This window comes from Equus caballus, chromosome 18 (genome assembly GCF_041296265.1).
Source record: "Equus caballus isolate H_3958 breed thoroughbred chromosome 18, TB-T2T, whole genome shotgun sequence".
In the NCBI taxonomy this organism is placed as follows: Eukaryota; Metazoa; Chordata; class Mammalia; order Perissodactyla; family Equidae; genus Equus; species Equus caballus.
This window is the reverse complement of record NC_091701.1, coordinates 55,820,657-55,844,689: the sequence shown is the minus strand read 5'-3', so window position 1 is coordinate 55,844,689 and position 24,033 is coordinate 55,820,657.

Sequence of the window (24,033 nt, the reverse complement as noted above, 5' to 3'; positions counted from 1 at the left end):
GCCCTGCTGGGCCTACATCAATCAAAATCAAGGAGAAGGGTACACTCCATAGATGGTTGGGGATACACACTGAAGTTAAGACCACAGACTCTTGTATCCAATCTGGAAATTGATCATTCTTAAGTTGATTCTAGAACCAAGTCACTCTCCCATGGTTTATAATGGAATAAGATGAAGAACGTAGAACTGAGATGAATAAGATGTGTATCTGGCAAGGTAAATGAAGGGGTGAGTTACTCCAATCAAAAAAGATTGGGGTACTCTGGAAAATACTAATCTAATTGATGATGAGCTCCAGGAGAATAAGTTGACTTTAGAATCAAAGTAATCTTTTGCTCTATTCCAGGTTGAGTACATGTCTATAAAATGGACTGTATGTCTTAGATCTACTTTTTCACATCATATATCATCACCAAGCAATAAACTACGATTTATTTACTAACTGGACTCCATAAATGGTCATGACCTCCAACATGTGTCTCTCATGGATTTAGATAGGGATGAGGACTCTACCCTTCTTCTCTTCTTTTTTTTTTTTTTTTTTTTTGAGGAAGATTAGCCCTGAGCTAACTACTGCCAGTCTTCCTCTTTTTGCTGAGGAAGCCTGGCCTAGAGCTAACATCCGTGCCCATCTTCCTCTACTTTATATGTGAGACGCCTACGACAGCATGGCGTGCCAAGTGGTGCCGTGTCTGCACCCAGGACCCGAACCAGTGAACCCTGGGCCACTGAGAAGTGAAACGTGCACACTTAACTGCTGCGCCACCGGGCTGGCCCCCCTTGCTCTCTTCTAAAAGCGGCAAGAGGACAGAATTCTACCTTCCATAGTTTGGGAGAAAGTGATGCTTTGTTCTGCAAAACTAGATTGGAAAACTGGGTTGCATCAAGGAGTATCCGTTAGGTTATCTTCTCTGGGTTGACAGTAAATGTTGTGGACCAAATCACACTGGGAGTAAATTTACTGGTGAGATGCTAGCTTAAGGACTGCTCTTGAGTCCTGAGAGCAAAGAGGCCTGGATGGCCAACAGCACAAACTGAGATAACTGCAACTGGGTTCATCTGCTCTGGAGTCAGGGTTTGCTTCGCTCTTATGATAAATTGCATCGATCATGTAGGTTACCGAACCCCTATCAGTATCAAAGAAAAGACATTATGTTTTGACATTGTCAATTTCTAGAAGTGTCACACAGCGCTCCGGGGAATGGCTCATTTAATTTCAGTTTATAAATTAAACAAAGCAGAAAACCAAGATGATAAATCCAAAATGTTCCAAATGTTTAAACTTGGAATATATCAACTTCATAGAATGGGGGCCAAAATTTATGCTACCAAAACCATCTTCAGGAATAAAAAACGTTAAAAAGCTCAGAGTCAGAAAGTTTGTCATACTTGTCAATGAGGAAGAAAGAATCTGGCCTCTCTTTTTTGGATGGTAGGAGTACGATCCCAACAGGTAAATTTTCACTCTTTTATCCAACTGAGGCTCTCACTTCATTTTCAGCCCTTCATTTTGCAATTAACAGCTTCTTTTCAAAAAGCTAGAAATAAATTTAACCTTTTAGACTGATAAGTTCTTCAGGCCTTTTGGATGGTAAGCCAGGAGGAGCCCTGAGAAACACTGCTCTGGGCGTCTTTGGCTATTTTTATGAGGAGTGTCACATATCTGTGTGCCCACACGCAGCCTAGGGTGTCACCTCTGCGTTCTCCTCACAGCGGCCTCATGGAGCTTCATTTATCTTAGGAGGGGAAGTGGTGGACTGGAGCCAGCCTGACTCTGGACCTGTGATTCCAAGGTGGAAAGAGTCCAAGACGGTTGTTCAGTCCATTAAGCAATCCCTTTTAGCTGAAGGGGGTCATCTGTCAACCTCGCTTTTCAGCCAGTAATCTGCTTATTTAGAGGTTTAATTACATTTTCAGGTCACCCGAGCACCTCTTCTAGATATTTAATAAAATGAGTCCTTATTTTATTTACCACACGGTTTATTTTACATGGGCTACCCAGTCCCGGGATGGAGTGAAGCACGGCAATTACTTATAAAAAGATAACCAAGTGAGATTGCCACCTTCAAAGTGTCCAGAGTTAACACAGGAATTATTTGGGTCTTGGGGCACAATGACGATAGCAGATTGATCTAAAACTGCATGTAGCAGCCACCATTCCTGAAAGAGAAAGTCAAATATTGATTTCCCAGTGCTTTTATGACCCATTTAACAACAGGCATTTTGGGTTGGTTATTTCTCAGGGCTGGAGAGAATTTTCCACCAGCCTCCTTTCGAGCTTCCTCTTAATTATCTTCCCTGAGAGATAGGTAAAAATTGATGTTTAGCGCTGTTCCTGAACACACACACACACGCAACATAAAGGAGGCTGACACACCTTGTGGCACCTAACATTATCTAAGTTAGCTTGGAGGATGGGTATTCAGATATTTTCCACAAAAACTACCAAATTGGGTAAGGGGGAGGTCCCATTGGGTATGTCTGCTAACAAATTCTCACTAATTGACATCAAGCCAGTTAATTTCAATGTAATAAGTGTTGAGTGATTCAAGGGCCAGCTCCACCAGCCAAGGCTGGGTCTATACAAAGACCGTTACCTGTTTGGCTCTCAAAATGGAACATTTAATGTTTTGCCAAATTTTCAAAAATGCTGGGAGTAGGAACAGCATTTTTAATCTTTTGCTCTTTGGGCTACTAATTATGTAGCAAAGGGTATAAAGAGGGCTTTACAAATCATTATTTCCATTAGGAAGGTGTTAGAACCAATTCCACCGAGGGCTCCCCTCCTATTTGCGCAGCTGCTATTCCCAGGGGAGGCGGCCGCTGTGGTGCTGGTTGAAGCGGGGCTTCTGTTCTGTTTCCCCAGCACTTGGAAGAAAAACAAAACAGCCCTAATGAAAAACACACACGGGAAATGCTTTATTATTTCATCATCCTCACCTACTGCGCTCTGGCACTGCTCTCTGATTAGGAAGGACTTCTCCCTCTGGTCTGCTTGCTCCCTCTCTGAGGAGGAGGCCGAGTGGGGTGGTATGAGGCCAATTCTCTGTCATTTCCTGTCAGATCGTTTTGGAGGAATTTGCTCTTATTTCCTCCTGGCCACATCCCCCGATCTCCACCCCTCCCTCCCCAGCTCAGCATTGGCCACATGCCCCACAGTAAAATTGTAGTCACTTCAAATCACAGTGGTTTTGGGGGGCACAGGGGGACTGGAAGCTCTGGGCACCAAACCCAGTCAACCTGTAACCACCAAAAGCTGAGAAATGGGTCAGAACCACTGAGTGGACCCTAACCTCCTGAGAGAGCAAGGGAGCACCATTTCCCTGGGAAACTCGTGGGTTTTGTGGGGGAGGGGGCACTGAAGTGAGTCAACATTAATTCAGACTGCAATCTTCCCACAGGCATTTTCTTGACTTTTCACCAGAAAGGAGAGTCAGAAAGCAGGCGTTCCCCAAATCTCATTGGACCATTAGCAAGTGAATAACTTCTTTCATAAAAAATGTCTCCATTTCTTTATTCCACACAGAGTAAAACCTGGATATAATAGACAATGCATTTATTCACATGGCACTCAGCAACCCCTCACCCCCAAATAATCCAGGCATGGCCAAGCAGGTATGGCTACCCAGGAAATTGGAGTGCTTTAGCCCAGACTTCAGTGGGGCCACCAATGCCGGTCTGTTGTAATGCATCAGTAACAGCTCTTTTTGGTTGTTACAGTTTGGCAACTTGGAAACGGTACCAGGCCTTCTACATAGAAGACGCTTAGTAAATATTTGTAGATGTTCAATAAATACCTGATGAATTGAGTTGGGACTATATGTCAGAGGGTGGAAGGCTAAGCCACTGTCCCAGCTTGTGGCAGTGGAAAGGGGGTGCCTTCATGCTGTGCCCCCATATATTGCTACTCTCTTGGGGGTCAACACCACATACCACCATCTCTAAATAGTAAGAGTTCTGGAATGTGCCTCTATGCGCAACTCATCCTTGAAATTTTTACCAGGCTGGTTTACAATGGGTAGCTGTTTTCTAATAACTGTAAAACTACAGTCAATGGCATGGGTGTTACAGTACTATTACTTAAATGTTTAATTGAATGTGTGGTATCTTCTCAATGAATACTTGTTAAATAGAGCAATGAGTAAATGTGATGTTGGCATGAGTATCAAATGAGTTAGTGTGGGGGCCTTATGGCGAGAATTGGCCTATGTGTGTAGATCTGCCTAAATTTAATTCCCAATAGAAATGTAGACATAAATCTTGTAAAGTAGCTTGTCTAATGGAAAAATTTAGAGATGAGAACAAAATGAGCATCCAAAGCAGAAGCAGGTCAACGTGCCTGCCCCCAGTAGATGGCAGGAAAAGTTATGTCTCGTGTGTCTGTACCTTGTTTTGAGGCATTTGATAAACATTGTTAATCTCATCACAGATGGTAACTACAAAAGCACTGAGAATCTTAAAGATGCTGAGTACGATTATGGTGGAAACAATAAACTTCTTTTAAAAGCAAAAGGTCTAAAAGAAGTGAAAGTGCCAAGGAAAAACAAACTTTGCTCCTAGATATGGAATGAAACTTTGACAGTAAGAATAATTCAGAGGGACAAAGAGTAGTTTTCCAACTTCTGGAAAGGTATGTGCCTAGGCAATAGACAATTGTTGCCAAGAGATTGATGAAACAGGAGACATTTTTGTCTGGGCTATTACAGTGGTTTTCAACCATCACTGCACATTTGAATCAACCGAGGACCTTTTAGAAAATATGGTTCCAGGGCCCCATCCTAGATGAATGAAATCAGAAACTCTAGTGGTAGAGCACAGGCATTGGGAATTTTTAAAGCTCCAGGTTTGGGGTGAAGGCTAAGAATTTGCATTTCTAACAAGTTGATACTGATGCTGCTGTTTCGGGGCCACACTTTGAGAACCACTGGACTAGAGGCTCAGCCTTAACATTTGGATCCTATTAATCTGATATTGAGTCAGGAGAAATCCAATGGTTCATTCCTGACTTTATGGTGATAGTGCATCTGAGAAAATGATTTTTACCACTTACGGTTGGTTCTTCAGTTTAAATGGCCATATGAATCTACACATGATGAAATTAACTGCTGGGTAGAGTGTGAGGGACTGCAGCTGCTAAGCTGTTTCCTTGATGCTTGGGTAGATCATCAAGGCATGTGACTGGCCTGTGTAGAGAGAACTAGTCTGTTTTAGAAGAAGACACCAGGTAAAACTTATATCAGCAAGGAGAAGAGAATGGTTGGGTTTAAAGCATGGTGGAAATTCATCTTGGGATTGCAAGTTCATATCCTTCCTCCACTGGGTATGGAACTTCAATATCAGTCAACGCAAATTTGCTATATTTGTAATACTAACATTTATAGTGAGAAGCACTATAAATAGAAACAATGAAAACCATTCAAAATTACTTTGACAGAAAATCAGACTAAGAATTTGGCTTTGAAGAGTTAGAAAGTCAGAGAAAGACTATGAATTAATTACCATACCAATTACTATTAATCCCTAGCCATTAATTCTTGCAAAGAAGAGCCCAGGTTTCACTCCCATGGCCATCTCTCCCTGGTCTCATGCCTGTTTTCTCACTGCCACCAGGCACAGATACAGCACATGGAGCCATCACACAGGTAAGGCAGGAGTAACCATCTCTGGTGCTCCAGTGGGTGTGGCCACCAGCCTTCCCTCCCTGCCACGTTCCATTCACTTCTAGTCATCTTTGCATTCCCACGATTCCTTAGCAGTTCTAACCTCACTTTTTACAAACAAAAGTTCTCCAAGAGAGTTACACACACTACCATTTCTAAAGTTCTACATCAAGAAATACAATCATGTCTGCAAGTCTTCTCTTTTAAAAAATATTTTTTAACGAATAGTGAAAATAGCGTAGTAGCAGCTGGACTGAAGGGAAAAGGTCTGTGATTTACTAAGGTCTGTTGCCCATGGATAGATCTCATGTAGTATTACATCAAAGGCAGCTTTATCTATTCTTTCACTCTTCCCATTACAATCTGATCATGTGATACTTATGTTTTTCATTTTCAATGATAAGTGGTGGGCATATAGAGTTGAACTTGTTCTTCAAGAGCTTGTGGTGCCTACAATCTTTGGATTCATCCTGTATTTTGGAAGTTTGTTGGCTTGTCTGTGGAAACCTGTCAAGTAAGCCACGAAGCACTGAAATTCCAATTCGAGGTAAAATCATGGCGTTGTGCCTGCTTCATAGCAGGAAGATTGGACCAGACATATGACTGAGGGACACAAAGGAAAAAGATGCATTTTGATGGTTAAATATTATAGCCTATTTTTAGAATATGCACTCAAATATATTTGATCTGATTCAGTCAATCAGAATGTTCGGAAGTAAGAGACTCTGATTAATATTCTAATTAACTGAGTATTGATCAGAATTATTTGTGAGGATGGTGAGGAGAAATCCTTATTTAAAATTTTTTAAAAGAGAAAAACATGTACTCATCCAATTTCTGGTCTTAGTAAATGTGATTCATAAAATAAAACATCCTTTGCGATTGTAAAGCTTGTGTTCTGGTTAATCAAGATCTACTAAATGTGGAGGTCAGTTTAGTTGTTACTTATTTAGTTTGCTTTTCAGTGTCAGATTAACATAATAATTACCAAAAATGACTTCATTTTGGGGGGCATAACAAAGACAAAACAGAAAGGTCTTAACCACCTTACATGTATAAAAGGTGCATGGATCCTTTTTATTGTTTAAACAGGTTAGAGATTCCTAATGTAAAAATATCCTGTTGGTGTCAGTTTTTGCTTCAACACATTTTTCTTTTAAATGCGTCTTTTTCAGTAAAGCTGTGGGAGATTTTTCTTTTCTGGTATTTAAAGTAAGATAAAGTTTAGCTGATTTCTTTCCCTGGCTATCCCCTTCCCCCTCGAAAGGCTTAATAACCACAATCCTAAGATTTATGGCGAGTGAAAAAGAAAAATAAGTAAATTATCTGACTGAGGAGCCATTCTTCGTCTCTCTGGCCATACAGGCTATTTTAAATGCTGCTAGCAGCAGTCTAATTAAAATAATTTCTGTCAGAAGTCTGTGAAATATGCAGCCACAGCCTAGCTCAGTGTTCTCGAGCAGGAATGACAAATCTCTGCTTAATTGGTACTTAATATGGTAGTGCAGGATTAGGATAAAAGGAGATAACAAATAGAAATCTCTTGCTTGGGGCAGGGAGCCTTGGAAGATGAACAGACCAAATGATGTTTACCCCCAAACTGTTCCTATCAAGGGTTGTTATTTTGGCCATCATTTATGAAATAACAGACAATTAATGCACATTTTATGGCTAGCTCTAAGTCCTAATTAAATACAACTATGTACAAAGAATGTGAATGGCCTGACTTACAAAGACCAAAATAAATACTGGCAGAATTATGGCGACGGCTGCAGTCTCAGCTCATCTTCATATTCTATCTTGGAGATAAGAACCTTGGCAGAAGCATAAGTTCCTTCTGAGGTACAGCCCTTAAGCTGAGATTCATAGGGAATTTTAGAAAATTTGGGAAATGTAGAAAAGCAGAAGGGGGAAAATCATCCATAGTCCCGTTGCTAGTAAGGTGGGACTGCTGTTAATAGGTTGGAGTATTTCTTTCTTGTATTTTTTTCCAGTGCATAGTTTTTATGTTTTACTTATTCTACAAATTGTTGCAGGCCATTTTGTGCTTTACTTTTTTTCACTTAATAATAAATAGAAACATTTACATATATTTTTATGAATGCTTAGTATAAATATCACCTCTAATGTTTACACAGTATTCTATCAAGTAGATAATAGTAGCTAATATCCATCTTGTGCTATGTACCAGATGCTGTTCTAAGGGCTTTATGTGTGTTGACTAACTCAATCAACAACAGCCCTATGAGCTAGGTACTTTCATCATCTGCATTTCGTGGATGTGGATACTGACGCACAGAAATTGGTCCAAGCCTACACAAAGTGGTTAATAGAGGCAAGATTTGAACAAGGGCAATCTGACAACAAGAACTATGTTTTTAATCACTCTGCTATCTCTTGACGCACTACTTCAACTTAACTGGACAATGTTCTAGATCAGAATCAGTAAACTTTCTCTATAAAGGGTCAAATTGTAAATATTCTAGGCTTGGTGGGCCACATACAGTTTCTGGCTTCTTCTTCTTCTTTTTTAAAATGTTTTAAAAATGTAAAAACCATTCTTAGCTGACTGGCCGTACAAAAACAGGCCGTGGAGGTAGATTTGGCCCAAAAGCCAACCCCTGCTCTAGATTAAAAGTGAGTTGAACCTAATTTGTGGGTAGCAATTAAGATCATCAATTTCTAAAAGGTTTTGACATTGGAGAAACCAAATAACTGATCTGATTGAATGAAATATTCTCATTTCAACCTGCAATGTTAGTATTATGAATATACTGCATAGGCATTTGCGTGTATATACATACTTATAACAACAATTGAACTGACTAAAAACATTTAAGTTTTCATCAAAACTTAAAATTTAAAGTAATTGTGATAGGAAGTAGACTCAAGGCCAAAATGAATTTGTTCTCGGTAAATCTCACAAAGTTAAGAGGAAGTCACAAATTTCAATTCAGTCATCAATTTATGCCTTTTGACGGGCACATAAAATTCTGGTGAGCTCTGTTCATTCCTTTATGGTAACAGTTCACGAACAGTGGTCCTGAAACCAGCAGCTTTGGCATCATCTGGCATTGTGTTGTTGGAAAAGCAAATTCTTGGACCCCATCCCAGAAATATTGAATCAAAAACTCTGGAGATGGAGCATATTAAAGTTTGAGGACTACCATTTTAGGCAAACCTAGTTCCAAACAAATTATTTTTTTAGAACAAAGCTCTGTGTGTGTGTGTGTATGTGTGTGCACGCACACACATACACACAAATAGAAGGATTATTTGTGAGCTAAAAATACCCCCCATTATGACACTACATTATGATACATTTTGGAACCACCATGTAGACAAGCCACAAGTATCAGAATGAGCAAATTTTAGGGTTGCATATGTATCTTATGCAGGTATATGAATAAATCTAAACTGTCATTCCTATCTTGTTATATGACACTGTCTTGATTTTGTCACAGCTATTTCCTGGTTCGTTATCTAAGGATGCCATTCTTTATAACATTCAGGGATTTAAGACTTAAATATCTGAAAACTTCTTTTTAAATTGAATGTTCTCAATTATTGAGGACACTATACCTAAAAATTTAATTGACAAGTTTATTGTAACAAAATGCGTCATTTTAAAATGTCACTCTCGAGATTGAGGTTCTGGGTGAGATGGAGGAAGCACACTGCTCCCTGCTCTCCACCTGAAAGCGGCTACAAAATCGGGACAGAGCGTGTGCAGCAGTTGTTTGAGGACTCTGAAAAATAACTGGTGAAGAGCAAATTGAGAAAGAGGACCAAAATGCAAAGTACTACTGAACTGGTGTGGGTTGACCATTATTACCATCACTTTTTCTCTGTCACATGGCCCTGGAGGCAGGCACAGCAGCAGAAACGTATGGCACAGCCCCAACTTTCTGACTGGAGCCCTCAAAAGGGACATCCCAAAAAACCAGAAAACACTAGGGAGATTCTGGAGAGTGAGAAGTTCATGAAAGCAACCCCATAAAGTCATTTATTAACTCTGAGACTCCACAATTTGCACATGGATGCATCTCATCCTAATTAGCATATACAAGACTTTGAAAGTGGATAGGTCATTTCTCACTCACATCTCAAACTTAACGCTAGGTAGTATCCCCATGGCATGGATCTGAATAGCACTGGACTTTAAAACCTGAACTTGCATTGGGACCACAATCCATACGAAGCAAGTTGGAACTTATGGCCTGAACCTAATCAGGTCAATTGCCCACTGAAATAAAAATATCAGCATTCTCCATAGGCTTTAAACAAGACCCAGAGTCTCATAATATAACACTCAAAATGTCCAGGCTACAATCTAAAATTACTTGGCATGTGAACAGCTAGGAAAATTCAACTCATATAGGAAAAGACAATCAACAAACGTCAATACCAAGATGACACATTTAAATTTTCTAATAAAATTTAAAGGAGCTATTATAAAAATGCTCCAACAAGCAATGACAAACTCTCTTAAAGCAAAGAGAAAAACAGAAAGTCTCAGGAGAAAAACAGAAAATATAAAGAAGAGCCACATGGAAATTTTAGCACTAAAAATACAATAACCGAAAAAAAAAGCTCACTGGATGGGCTCAATAGCAGAATGGAGATGACAGAAGAAAGAGTCTCTGAGTGTAAAGATTGATCAATAGAAATTACACAAACTAAACAACAAAGGGAAAACAAGATTGAAAAAATTAACAGAGACTCAGGAATCAGTGAGATAATAATAGAGGAATAATAAATAATAGAGATAATAATAATATAGATAATATTATATAGATAATGATATATTATAATATTATATAGATAATAATATAGATAATAGAGATAATAATAAATAATAGAGGAATAATAATAATAGAGAATAATAAAATGTTAACTGAGTCCCAGAAGAAGAGGAGAAAAAAAGCGTAGTGCTAAAAAAATTTTGAAGAAAGAATGACTGAAAGTTTCCCAAATTTAGTGAAAGGCATAAACCTAAAGATTCAAGAAGCTTAGTGAACCCCCCAACAAGACAAACTCAAAGAAATTCATGCCTAGACACATCATAATCAAACTGCGGAAAACAAAGGAAAAGGAAAAAATCTTGAAAGCAGCCAGGGAAGCAGCATATTATCTGTAGGAGAATAAGAATTCTAATGATTGCAGATTTCCCATCAGAAACCGTGAAGACCAGTGGGAGGTGGCACAATAGTTTTCAAGTGCTGAAAGGAAAGAAGTATCACACAAGATTGTATATCTAGAGAAAATACTCTTCAGGAATGAAGACGAAAAAACATTCTTAGATGAAGGAAAACTGAGGTAATTTATTGCTAAAGAAAGTTTTTCAGAAATAACGGAAAAGATATTTGAAGGAATCTTAGAACATCAGACATGAAAGAGATGCAACAGAAATGGTAAATATCTGGGTAAATATAATAGACTATTCTCCTCTTGAGTTCTTTAAAAAATGTTTGATGGTTGAAAAGAAAGAATTATAGCATTGTCTGATAGTGTTTTCAATGTGTGTAGATGTAATGTCTGACAACTATAACATCAAGGGAGGGGAATATAAAAGGATCAGTATGGTGATAAGGTTTCTACATTCCACTTGAAATGGTAAAGTATTAAGTCTAAGTAGATTAGGAAAAGTTAAGTGTATACACTACAATCCTTGGAGCACCACTAAGCACCTATGCAAAGAAAATATAGTCAAAAACACAAAAAATTAAGATGGAATACTAAAAATGGTTCAAATATTCCAAAAGAAGGCAGGAAAGGGGAAATAGATGAATGAAAAACAGAAAATAAAAAAACAAAATGATAGATCTGAATCTAAACATATCAATAATTACATTAAATGTAAATGGTCTACACACATCAATCAAAAAACAGAGATTATCAGAACATATTTTTAAAAAATCATGACCCCCACTATGTGCTTTCTACAAGAAATTCACTTCACAAATAATGATATATAGGTAGGTTAAAAGTAAAATGATAGGCCACATGTAATTAATAAATGGAAAAAGTAAAATAATAAATGAAAAAAGATATGTCACAAAAACATGAATTAAAATGTCACTTCCGTCTGTGTTTCCTGGGAAAATATCTACCATTCGAGAACCCCAGCACTACAATATGAAGTTAACTCATTTGATCACTTAAGTGAAATTGTCTTGAGTGATCATCAACTCTGCTTAAGCTGTTTCTTATTTTCAAGTGGGCTAAACCCAAGCTTAATTAGTAACAAATTAATCTTTCTTCTGTCATTTCAAAGGGAACCTCATACTTTCATGGATGTTTTTGTGTTCTGACAAATGCTGTGAAGTACAAAGATTGATTTTAATTCTAAGGAAAAATCAACCTGAATATTCACATATCATCTTTTAAATGAGGGGAACACATAGTCCCCAAGCTTACATGTGGCTCTAAATGTTTATTAAACATCATAAATGCATCAGATTTGTACATGAGCTCACAGATAGCAAAGCATACGTGGGCAAGTCACTCTCTGGAAAACCACCCATGTTCTCTTCCTCAGCTATCGTACATAACACATATGGTTCCTGTCAGTGGCACTCATTTAGAGAGATAAAAATCCTGGAACAGCTAAGTTCAGTCTCTCTCCAGTGGCCCTTTCCTTTGATTTCCAAGATACCAAGTGACTATTCACTAAACCCTGTAATTGCCACCTTACCCAATCCCACCTATAAAAAAGGAGGAAAGAAACGGCCCATTTAAAAAAACCTTCTTCTAGTACAATGCATACTTAACCTATCTTAATTCTTCCTGGTAGTAGCTTGCTTTCTTAATTTTTTAAAGAATGAAAAGACTACTGAAAGATGCATGTGTTGATCAACTATATTTAAAAATTTGAAAAATTCTTTAGGGACATATGGCATAATTTTCATTGTTAATATAGAGTATTACATATATTTGGTAACGTAATAAATGATAATCATGGGTATGGGGAAGTTTATTTCTTGAAAACTTTTACAGATTTGAAGCTAACACTGTTTTCTTCAAACCTGGCTTGAATTCAACTTGAAACATTGTTTTCTTTCTTTTTTGTTCTTCCTGTTCTTAACTTTTCTTCTGCAATGTGAAAATACAAGGCAGATGTCTTCATCTCATTGGAATGCTTTTAAACTTAATGAAGGGTTGTAATAAATCAGTACTTTTCAACCTGCTTTCTATCATCAACACATACATACTTTTTGAGATATTAGTCTTCACAGAGATTATTAGAAATAATTAAGACAAGTTAGAACTTATAGTTATTAGTTTGTTAATGGACATATAGTTGCTATTTGTTAACTATCTTTAACATGTAGAAAGTTATCTTGTTCATATGTCTAGAAATTGTAGTTATTGGACAAGATCTTTTTTTAAAAAAAAAGGCCAATCAACAGTTCATTTTATGCTAGACTATGTGTGGAATACGTATGCATATTTATATACACACTCATATAAATGATTCTTAAAGTATAACTTGGTGATTTTTAAAAGTTACATGTATAGATTATATCAATTTACAATAAACTAGGAAATGAAGGACATCTTTCACTTTACGATTTTCTTGATTACTATTATAAAATTAGAATTTATCTTTTCTTGGCCAGACAAAGTATTTCATTATTTCACATTTTGTATTTTTTATTTACTCAGGATTCGTAGATGCCAATTTCTTCGATAAATAAAATTCAGTACTCTGAACTCCTCTCATTAACACACAGAAGAAAAACAACCTGCAAAACTGTAGCCCCCAAAGAGGGAGGTGAAATAAATAACCCCATAAAATGTGACATCTTGGTGACCTGTTTTAAATGAATGAAATTTGGTGATAGCAAAACAAATCACTACTTTCCAAGACCACATGAATTAAGATGCAGCAAGGATTAATGCTGAAACCGTCCACTAACAATAACTGAATCTGAGGACGCAATGGATTTGAATAAAGCTTTGCAGCGTACTAAGCCAAGATAAATTTTTCTGATGGTGACATCCGTAAGAAAATTTTACAAGGCAGACTAACTACCTATCTTGATTCTCAAATGTTTAAAACAGCTGTTCTGGCTTCCAATGGATCAACCTACTCATTCACCTTTCAAGAGGCCATAAAGTTTCACGCATGAAACTCTGGGTCGGAAATTATGACATTTAGGTTATGGGCCTCCTTCTTGAGAGAAGAGAACGAGGCCACCCCAGTTCTGTGGAATTCTTCTGCCACTTTATGTTTCCTTCCCACCTGGGTGACCAGGTTATAAAAGCTTTTTATGTATTGGAATCCATGGGGTGACAGAGTCTGAAGTCGAGGGAGTGACTCAGTTTCCAGCCTCAACTCTGCCACTTGGGTGACATTAAGAAAATTACTTGCCTTGCCAAACCTCGGTTTTGTCGTTTACAAAGTGAGATTGAAGGCATTCTGAGGATGTATGTGAAATTGCTTGTGAACAGCAAAATGATATTGAGCTTTCCAGGCGGGCTGTCAGTGGCTTGATCATTATTGACCTGCCTGAACGTCAGCATTTGTAACTTGCTCTTTCTCTTTCCAGTTCCTTTCTAACACAGCGTACATTTTTCTGGTTGTAATTCCAGGCGGAGGTGGATGGGTCTCAAAACTGATCAGTTTGAGAAAGAGAGGCTCAGAGAGGAAGCTAAGATCCCTCAAGGAATCAGGATTTGAATAGAGGTCTTTTAGTTTCTGGTGCAACACTCTTCTCTCTCTCTTATGTTCATGAATTCATTCATTCCACAAACATTTATTGAGCACCCATTATATGCAAGGCACAGGGCTGGCTACTCTATCTCTTTCAAAAAAATAGGCTGTAAGAGTATTAGAGCATCTTTTGATGCTGGTGTCCATGGCCGAGTTAACATTCTGGTTACAATTTAATCATTATTAGTTCACAGTTTTACAGTTATACTGGTACTTTCATAGTATTGTTATTGTTATCACTGTTATTATTGTAAGGAAGGATCCCTCTAAGTGGGCACTTAGACAGAGTGGGCACTTAGTCCCAAGTGGAGCTCAAATAAAACAGGCGTGCTCTGGGTGAAGCAGGTGTACCCCTACCTCAGACCTCCTGGGGCACCTCAGCCAAACTCCTGGAGCTTTAATGATATCAGAGTCTGAGAGCATGGCTTTGCGTGATTCTCTTTCTTGGGCTGGACTTAATTAGAGGTTTCATTTCTAGATAGAGTGTAGAAGAATCTAGTATTATTTCAAGGAGACAGAGAAGCTTACTTCAGCCAAAAAAGCTTAAAGTGCTTTCTTTCCATCATTGTGCCTACTTCCTTGATTTACAATGGATGAGAACTTCATGTTTCCTTGTTTGGGAAGATGCTGCCTTTGGGTACCCCTACGTTACTTTGACTCTGACTTGGGTACCATTCTCAAACACACAGGTCTGTTGAAACTATTCTAACTCCAGATGAGTGAGGTGGTTCACTGGTCTGGTTGTAGCCTACAATAACGTTTTAGTGATATTAACAAACCTATTATCAGACTGTATGTTGCAGCTCCAAAGTCTTCTTTTCTCCCAGGAGCATGAGTAGTAGATTTGATGTTTTGATAAAGCTCTTCTATCACTAAAAATATACATTGAATTGGGAACACATAGGACTAATTAAGGTGAGCAAGTCAAAATACTAAAAAGGCATATTAATAAATCTTCTTATGGAATCTGAAACAGTTGTATTTGTCCAGGTTAAGGTGTATGATACGCAATGAAATTGACTATTTTAAATTGAGGAGTTTTGGCAAAAGTTTACATTTAGAACACACAGTATAATTTAGTGGCACCAGTTTTTTTTTTTTTTTTTTAACAAAGAATGGATGTGATAGAAGAAAACCTTCCTTTGAATAATTCAGTTTGGAATGTCCATCAAGCCAATCTACTTTTTGCACATTTACCCGCAATACAAAGGCTAAATGGCTTCCAGTTGTCTCAGGATTAACGTACGGCAACTCTGGTTTACACACGCATTGGGCTAAGCCCGTTTCTGTCAACTACTCTGGAGGCGTATAGACAACATTTAGGTTCATGTTTGGGTTATGAAGCGTATTTTTGCTGTAACTAGATGTTTGATTATCAGAGCTCCACTTTCTTCTTCGTGGTCAATGAACCACATCAGCTCCAGCTGATCTAATCTGCAGGATTTTTCACACTGAATTACTTATGTTGCTTGTTCACAGGAAGAAAGGAAAACAATGTTTCTGCTGTGTGTGACTCTATAAGTAAATCACGTGAAATTAAAACAGTTTGCCCTGTGGTTTATTACATAGACGTAACTGGATAACGAAGGGCTGGTGCTATAAAACACCACCATTTTTATCCGAAATATACTCATCTTATTTGACTAAGTGATTTTTTTTGTTTTTAGTATATTTGAGATAGATCCCTATGAGTTTACGTTTCCCTGTTTTATTCATACACGATATATGTGGGAAAGAAAGAATGATTGATTATTCCAAGTGTTTTCTAAAAATAAAAAGCTGGGATTTCATTTTTGTAAATCTCTGCTCAAAGATGAAGTAGTCCCTTAAGAGATGAGGGTAGATATCAACCTTCCGGGAGAGCAGCCCAGTTTCTAAAGACCTTCTCTGTGGTTTTAAGGCCCAGTGTCATTCTAGCTTACCAGAGTAAGCACTCTTGACGGCTGATGAGGAGCAGAATCTTGCAGAGGGGAAGCCCAAGCCACCGTGTAAAGGATGCACTAAGCAAGCAGAGCTATGAAACAACACAAAAGGATTTTTTTTATTTGTTAGATTCCTTTCACACACTATAATATAGTGTTTCAAAGTCTAGTTACTACAGAAAATGCGTTAAAAAAGGAGCGTTTCTTTTTTCCCACATCATAAGGCTGTCACAAGTAAAGCACTGTTTCTGAGAGACTCAAGTTTCCTTCTTTCCTCACCCTGCTCCCCTATTTCTCTCTCCTTTACAACAACCTTACCCAAGTGTGATAAAACAAAATATAAAGCCTGAGCTAGACTCAGAAATGTATGGAAAGGTGACTGACTGACTGTCCACTGGACGTGCAGATAAAGAAGGGCCCTGCTTTGCTGGTATAGAAATAAGAGCTCACCAAAACTGCCCAAAAGAAAGATCGGAAACGCCTTGTTGTTTGAATGTAAACTGGTGTGTTTCTTGAGGAGCAATTGGGCAGTGTATTTTCCAAACGCTCGGTGTCAACATGTCCAGTTATAGGAATTTATCCTAAGAAAAATAATCATGAATGTATACCAAAAGTTAGCTACAAATGTGTTCGTGTAGCATTGTTTATAATGGTGTAAAAGTGGAACCAATTTCAATTTCCAGCATAATGATTTGGTTAAGGTATGATATAATCCACCATTAAAATAATGCTATCAAAGAACATTTAATAAGATGGAAAGATTCTCTGACATATTGATAAGTGGCAAGAACAGATTGCATTAAAAATTGTGTGTGTCTGTGTGTGTAAAACAAATACTGGAAGGATCTATATAAATTGTTAACAGTATATATCTCTTTTTTGTGATATTTTGGGCTATTTATGTATTTCTAGATTTTCTACAATAAATATGAATTACTTTAATAGCAAAAAATTTTTAAATATTGAAAAAAAAAGAAGTGCCCAGAAGGAGATGAAATAGCTTTGTAGAAATTGACTGCATGATTAATTATTTAGAAATCTGCATTGCACTTTTACATTTTAAGCACAATCCAAAATAAAACATGATTTCTTTGTAGAAAGGCTGAATTGTTTCTTTAGGAAAACTGTCTTCAACTTGGCAATTTAGTAGCACATCTATTCACATGTTTTACTTTTATTCTTTTTTTCCCTCCAAACAAAGTTCAGATTTATAGCACCTGCTGTTGCTTTTAATGTAATAGTCGCACCTAATTTCTATAGCACCGTGAAATTCCACCACTCTCCATTCCACATTTTGCCTTCAGCAAGAAGCAATCTGGGAGACATCAAACCAAGATATTTTCTAAGGGCAGGTAGCAGACACTTTTACTAAACATGAAATACCAAAGCCACCTCAAGCCAGAAGGGCATTTACTAAAAAGGTTGCAAGTAAGCACCAGATAATTTTAAGCTACTTAGACTGGGCAACTTTTGAAGTTGGATATAAGCCCCTTAAGTCAAAGAGGTCTTTGAAAAGAATCATGAACCGTCCTCCAGATAGAACCACAAAATACCCATCTGGAAGAGATGTGAATTTGACCTTTGAATAAACAGCATGAGATAAAAAAGAGTAATACAGAATTTTATTTTCTCTTGCCAAAACCCAACAGGCACTGGAAAAAGATTTAAAGGCATGGGCTATGGAGCCCCCATCCAAATACTAGCCACGTGAGCCTCAGTTTCCTCAGCTGTTAAAGGGATATTATAATGTAGGGTAATCTCGTAGGGTTAAAATGTAAACTAAATAAAACAATTTTGGTACTTTGCGTATGCTTGATGAATGGAAAACAATCTATAAATGTTATTGTTTTTATTTTTTAAAATATTTTATTTTATTATTTTCATTTAGTTCAGTCCTATAACCAATAAAGGGACTCATCGTGTTATGACTTCCAAGAAATAAAAGAAATTATTTGGAAAGTTTTGGAAAGCAGACAACATATGTGAAAACCTATTTCAGATTCATAGATCTGGACCTGATTTTTGGCTGCAATTCATAGCTTCCATTCGTAATTGCAATTCATAACGTCTCAACTGCTCTTTGGTTCAAATCTCATTCCGACATAGCTGTCTATCAATGCATACATATGATAGAAACGACTGACTGCCTCTGGAGAAGGAAACAATGTGGAGCAGTCATAAGCAGTGCTTTAAAAAACTGGCCTTTAAGACAGAAGAAGGGCTTGTGTGTTCTCCTATTTTTTGAACCTAGTCTATTAGCAATGATTTCACCATTTCCTGTTAATCTCACTGTGGTCACAGGGATGAACATATCACTAACAATTGTGAAAATAGCTTCTATATGGCAGAGAAATCCTACTTAATCTTAATCACTATACCCGCCTTCCCAATACTTCATCAAATTACCATCTCCTAAAAGAGCAATTGACATTTTAGGATGTCTTGAGCCTGCTCCACTGAGCATAACGTAGGTTGCTACCAGTTTTGGTATGCAAACTGAACCACACACTGTTAACTATTCTTGACAAAAGTCAAAAGCCTAGCTGTGATCTTTACGTTATGCCCATCACTCGTATTTGAACATGTGAGTCCATGCTATGACCACTGGACTCCAAATACTATCATCAGCATATATTATAATGTATATGCTAATACAATATATAATATAATATAAAAGAGAAACATCAATGGGTTAAATAGTGCAATAAATGGATTCTATTTTTGAGAATGGAAAAAGTAAAAGACAATTTACCAAGAACAAAACTAGCCTCTGCAAAACATTAATGGGCCCATCAGTCCATTAACTAACTGTCCAAGTATCACAGACACTGGGGCACATAAGGTGCACTGAAATAATCCACATTTTCTTCATTCAAAAAAAAAATGCTCCTATTACACTCTTTATCAAGAAAACACCTCTACTGCAAAGGCTTTAAAGAGAGAAATAGATATCAGATTTTAAAAAGTAATTAATATATGGGCCATAGTTTAAGGATGAGACATACATGATCAATACAGCATAAAAACAAATAATGTTAAAACTGAAACCCTACGAAACTAAAACCCTACTGGCCACAAGGATGCAGGGAGTTATCTGCTACTGTTTTCAAAACCTAATGACGGAACTGAGGCAAAGCGGCAAAGGACGAACGTGTGACAGGTTCAAAGAAAGAAAAGGCCTGAGCTCCATGGGGGCAAAGGTGTTTGTGTTTTCTTCTCTGTGACGTCCCACAGTGGTGCATAGTAGGTATTCAATATTTGTTGAAAAGATGAATGAATGAAGAAAAATTAGAGGATAATACCATAAACACCGTGTATATTACTTATAGTTGTGGGGTTGTGTGAGTGTGCACGCATAATCCTAACAATTGCGGGTGAATGTTGGCGTCCTAAGTAAGCAAACTCAGTGAGCAAAGCTCATTGCAGAGTGGTCTCTCAACACGCTTCATCCCCGCCAAGCACCATCACTTAGCAACAGCAAGTGGAGAAACTACATCTTCCCTGGGTTTGTTTCTTCTGGCATTTAGGATATTTGGCCACTACCTAGAAGTTACACAAAAAGTAAAATTTTTTTTTTTTAAAGATTAGCCCTGAGCTAACATCTGTTGCCAATCTTCCTCTTTTTTTTTTTCTTTTTTCTTCTCCCCCAAGCCCCCAATACATAGTTGTTGCATGTTTTAGTTGTAGGTCCTTCTAGTTCTGCTATGTGGCACGTGGCCTCAGCATGACCTGATGCGTGGTGCCATGTCTGCACCCAGGATCCGAACTGTTGAAACCCTGGGCTGCTGAAGCAGAGTGCGCAAACCCAACCACTCGGCCACAGGGCTGGTCCAAAAAAGTAAAATTCTGATGCCTATGTTAGCAATGAATCAAGGTAAATAGGAAAAAAATATTTATGGTTTAAATAAATCACAAAATTGGACCAAGGCATTGAAAAGGTTAAAGTTACAGTGTAAATGGCAACTGTCCAAACAATTCTACACTCTTAATGTACTTGAGAGAGATCTTTTGTGAAATGGACACCAGGGAATCATCGCATCCAAAGGGGAATGAAAGGATTTTGGTAAACTATCACTGTAAAACCAAGTATTTGCGGTGCTTTCCTAAAAACTTTTGACAGGACAATCTCTACTTCTGAGAGATATATAAATATATATATATTTATAAATATGTAAAATGTGAGACATAAGTCTTACCGTTACTGTTGTTTATCCTTGATGGCTATGTTGCTTCCTGGTATTTAAAGAGAGTCTGACTGTGAACATGTGTTGGAGGTATGGTTTCAATTGTTCTTTTTGGCTTTGGGTCATTATTTGATACACAAATTAAAAACAAGAGTTTGATTTTAACACTAGATTGCATGTCTTATAACAGAACCAAAAGGAAACACCAGGTTTTTCAGAATTGGATTATAGTGAAAGTCGTAATTCCACTCCAGGCAAGGTTTCGGTTTTTCATTTTTGTTTGTTTTTTGTTTTGTTTCTGTTTGTTTGCTTGTTTTGGGCTACAATGTGCCTGCTATATAAAATATTTTTTAAATATGATTTTATAGAATATCTCTATTGAAATAGGTCATCAGCAGTCATTGGAATCAAGCCTTCACATTTTGAAGTTTCTCTGTTTTAATTCTTTGGTACCATGATTTTCAAGCACTTGCTACATGCCCCGCACTATGCTGGGTCCTGTTAAAGATGCAAAAGAAATAGATGGTATAGCCCTTGCCTTCTGAAAGCTTACATCGGATGAAATAATTAAAAAACATTGTAAGACCAAGAGTCAAGTGCTAAAATGTGTACTATGAGCTGTGCATGCCACAGAAAATCAGGCAAATGAGAGATGTGTGGAGCACAAGGTAGGTAATGATGGAAGGAGCTGGGTTTGAGAGGGCGCCGGAAAGAGGAGAGAGAAGCATATTCAGGGCAGTGAAGTGTCTATCCAAAAAATGTGGAAGTGGGAAAATTAAGCAGAATAAAACGAAGTATAATTTTCTTTTTGGAAATTCCAAAATTTAACCAATATTTATTGAATATTTATTAAGGACCAGACTGACTTGACTTACATTATTTAATTTAAACCTAAAAATAAATGAAGTAAGATACTATTATTATCCCCATTTTACAGATGAGGAACCTGAGGTTTAGAGTGCAAGTATACTGCTGCACAGCCCGTTAAGTAGTGGAATCAGAAGTGAACCCGGGCAGTGCAGCTCTCAAGCCACATTTTATACATTACATTGATTCATAGCGTTCTAAGTGCACTGCTACCAGTAAGGGAAATAGACAGGCTTAGCCTAATGTTGGTGATACAAGTTTCACTACGGGAAAACCATCTAGAGATTGGAAACAGAATTTCCAGGACTGTGAAATCTGGTCCTGAAGGTGATCTTTAAAGGGGTTCTCCATTCTATAAATGTGCACATTCTCAAGAGGCAGCAGCGATATCTCTTGGATCACAGAATCTGCTGTTGTCATGGAGCTCAAGGAAGTCATCCAAATTCTACATAAGGTGTCAGCCAAAGAAGTCGAACGCTGGGCAAGTCACTCAACCTTTCTCCATCTCAGTTTCCTCATCTTAAATGAGGGGGAAGGACTTGGTGATCTCTAGGGTCCATTTAAAAATTCTGCAAGCATTTTATAAATGTCACTAACAATTTCAGACAAACTTTAGAATTCCAGAAATGGAAACATCAACTGAGTAATGAGTAGCAGATGCCATGTGGAAGTGCTGTCATAATCGTTCTTGAAAAATAAGCCTTCTTTGTTTCATAAGCAACACAGGGAGGCAAATACCCCAAAGACTTCCATTAACAACTTCAAAGTCTTTATCACAAGACAAATAGAACTGAGGTGTATTGTATGAAAAATGGGAAATGTGTATTTAATATCAATTTTTTGTCATTAAAAACACAGTAGCCTCATACCTTAATTAATCTAAATATTCAAGAGAATGAAATACATTTTACTAAAGTACGTTTGAAGCCAACAGCATCATTAACTAATTGATCTCTTGCTACAACAAGTGATGAATCAAGCTAAAATGTCTATTTCCTGACTGTTTATGTGTAAACAACACCGTTTCCTAAGGAGAAACTTGCAAATGAAGCACTTCCTCATTTAAGAGGAACACTCTGAAAATAAACCCTTGAAGAACTCTTGGAGAATTCCTAAGCATGTCATATAATGATTTCAGTTTCCAAAGCCCCAGCATTTTCATGTCCTGTGATAAAAGTGAGAAGAGGTGAAAGGCTCATGTTTTTCCATTTCTCCTTTTGTCATTTACTCTTTAAAATAGCTGCATGATTTTATCTTTGTCTGTTTGTGATTGTTTTTATAAAGTGAGCTTTTCTCCATGTATTTTTTCAGATAGCTTTTTAAAATTTTTATTTATGAAGCTATAATTTACAAACAGTAAAATGCACAAATCTTAACTATACAGCCACTGAATTTTTAGATATTATGTACCCTGTTAACCACTGCCCAGGTTAGGATATAAAACATTTTCATCACCCAGAGAGTTCTCTTGTGCACCTTTCTAGTCAATAACCCTCACCCAGTGAAGTAACCGGTATTCTGATTTCTATTTCCATAGACTAGTTTTGCCTGTACTTGAAACTCATATAACTGGAATCACACATTATGGACTCTTTTGTGTCTGGCTTCTTTCACTAAATGTATCATTTTTTTTTATTCATCTGTGTTGTGTGGGTATCAGTAGTTCATTCTTTTTTATTGCTGAATGCAGGGATATAGGACAAATTGTTTATGCATTCACCTGTTGATGGACATTGGATTGTCTCCAGGACTGGGCTGTTAAGAATACAGCTGTGACAAATATCCTTGTACTAGTCTTCTTGTGAACATAGGCACTTGCTTCTTTTGGGTGTATTCCCAGAAGTGGAATTGATTTGTCACAAGGTAAGTATGTGCTTAACTTTCTATGTATTTTTATGAACACTGTCTGAGAGTTGCCATATTAAACATCTTTTGTCTAGGGATACATAGTTGAGCTCTGCAGGTAGGAAAAAAGTGGAATTTCTGGGCATATTCAAAGTAATCTCCCAGATCCAGCATTTGGACAGTTACTGAATAGACGAGCTAGCCATTTTACCCATTTGCACGTAGAGGGTGGACGCACCTTTCACATCCTTCCTGGATGCTGGGGAAATCCTGCCCCTTTACCATCAGGGAGATTGTTCTCTGGAGACCAGGTGATGTTTCAAAACTCAGATTTCCTAGTGGGAAGTGCATCACCAAACAAAACCTAGCCTGTGAGAATCCTGGGAAAGGCCAATTTCACGTCTTGTTTGACCCACTCAGGCTTCCAAAGAATTTGATAACCCATCAGATCTAAGACTTCCCTGGGTCCCTGAATCAAGTGATAGACTTCAGCCTCAGGAAGTCTCAGTCATTTTAAAGCCCATCTCCCTCTGTTCGGATAATCATCTTTCCTCTGATTTATAGTGGCTGGCCTGCAGGTGTTGAAAAGGTGGTCTTCATTTAGCCAGAAAGCAATAATCCCAGCAAGTATATTTCCTCAGCTACATTACCCTCCCCCCATTACCCACCATCAAAGCCAGCCAGCTCCTCACTCCCTCCAGCCGTGAATCCATAATGTGCCTTGGGTCATATTTGTATCATTGGTAGCAAACCCTTATAATTCTGCCCCCAAATTAGAAAGAGAAAAATACCCACAGAGATCAAGGAGACTGTCTCCTTACACAAATCTTTTTTCT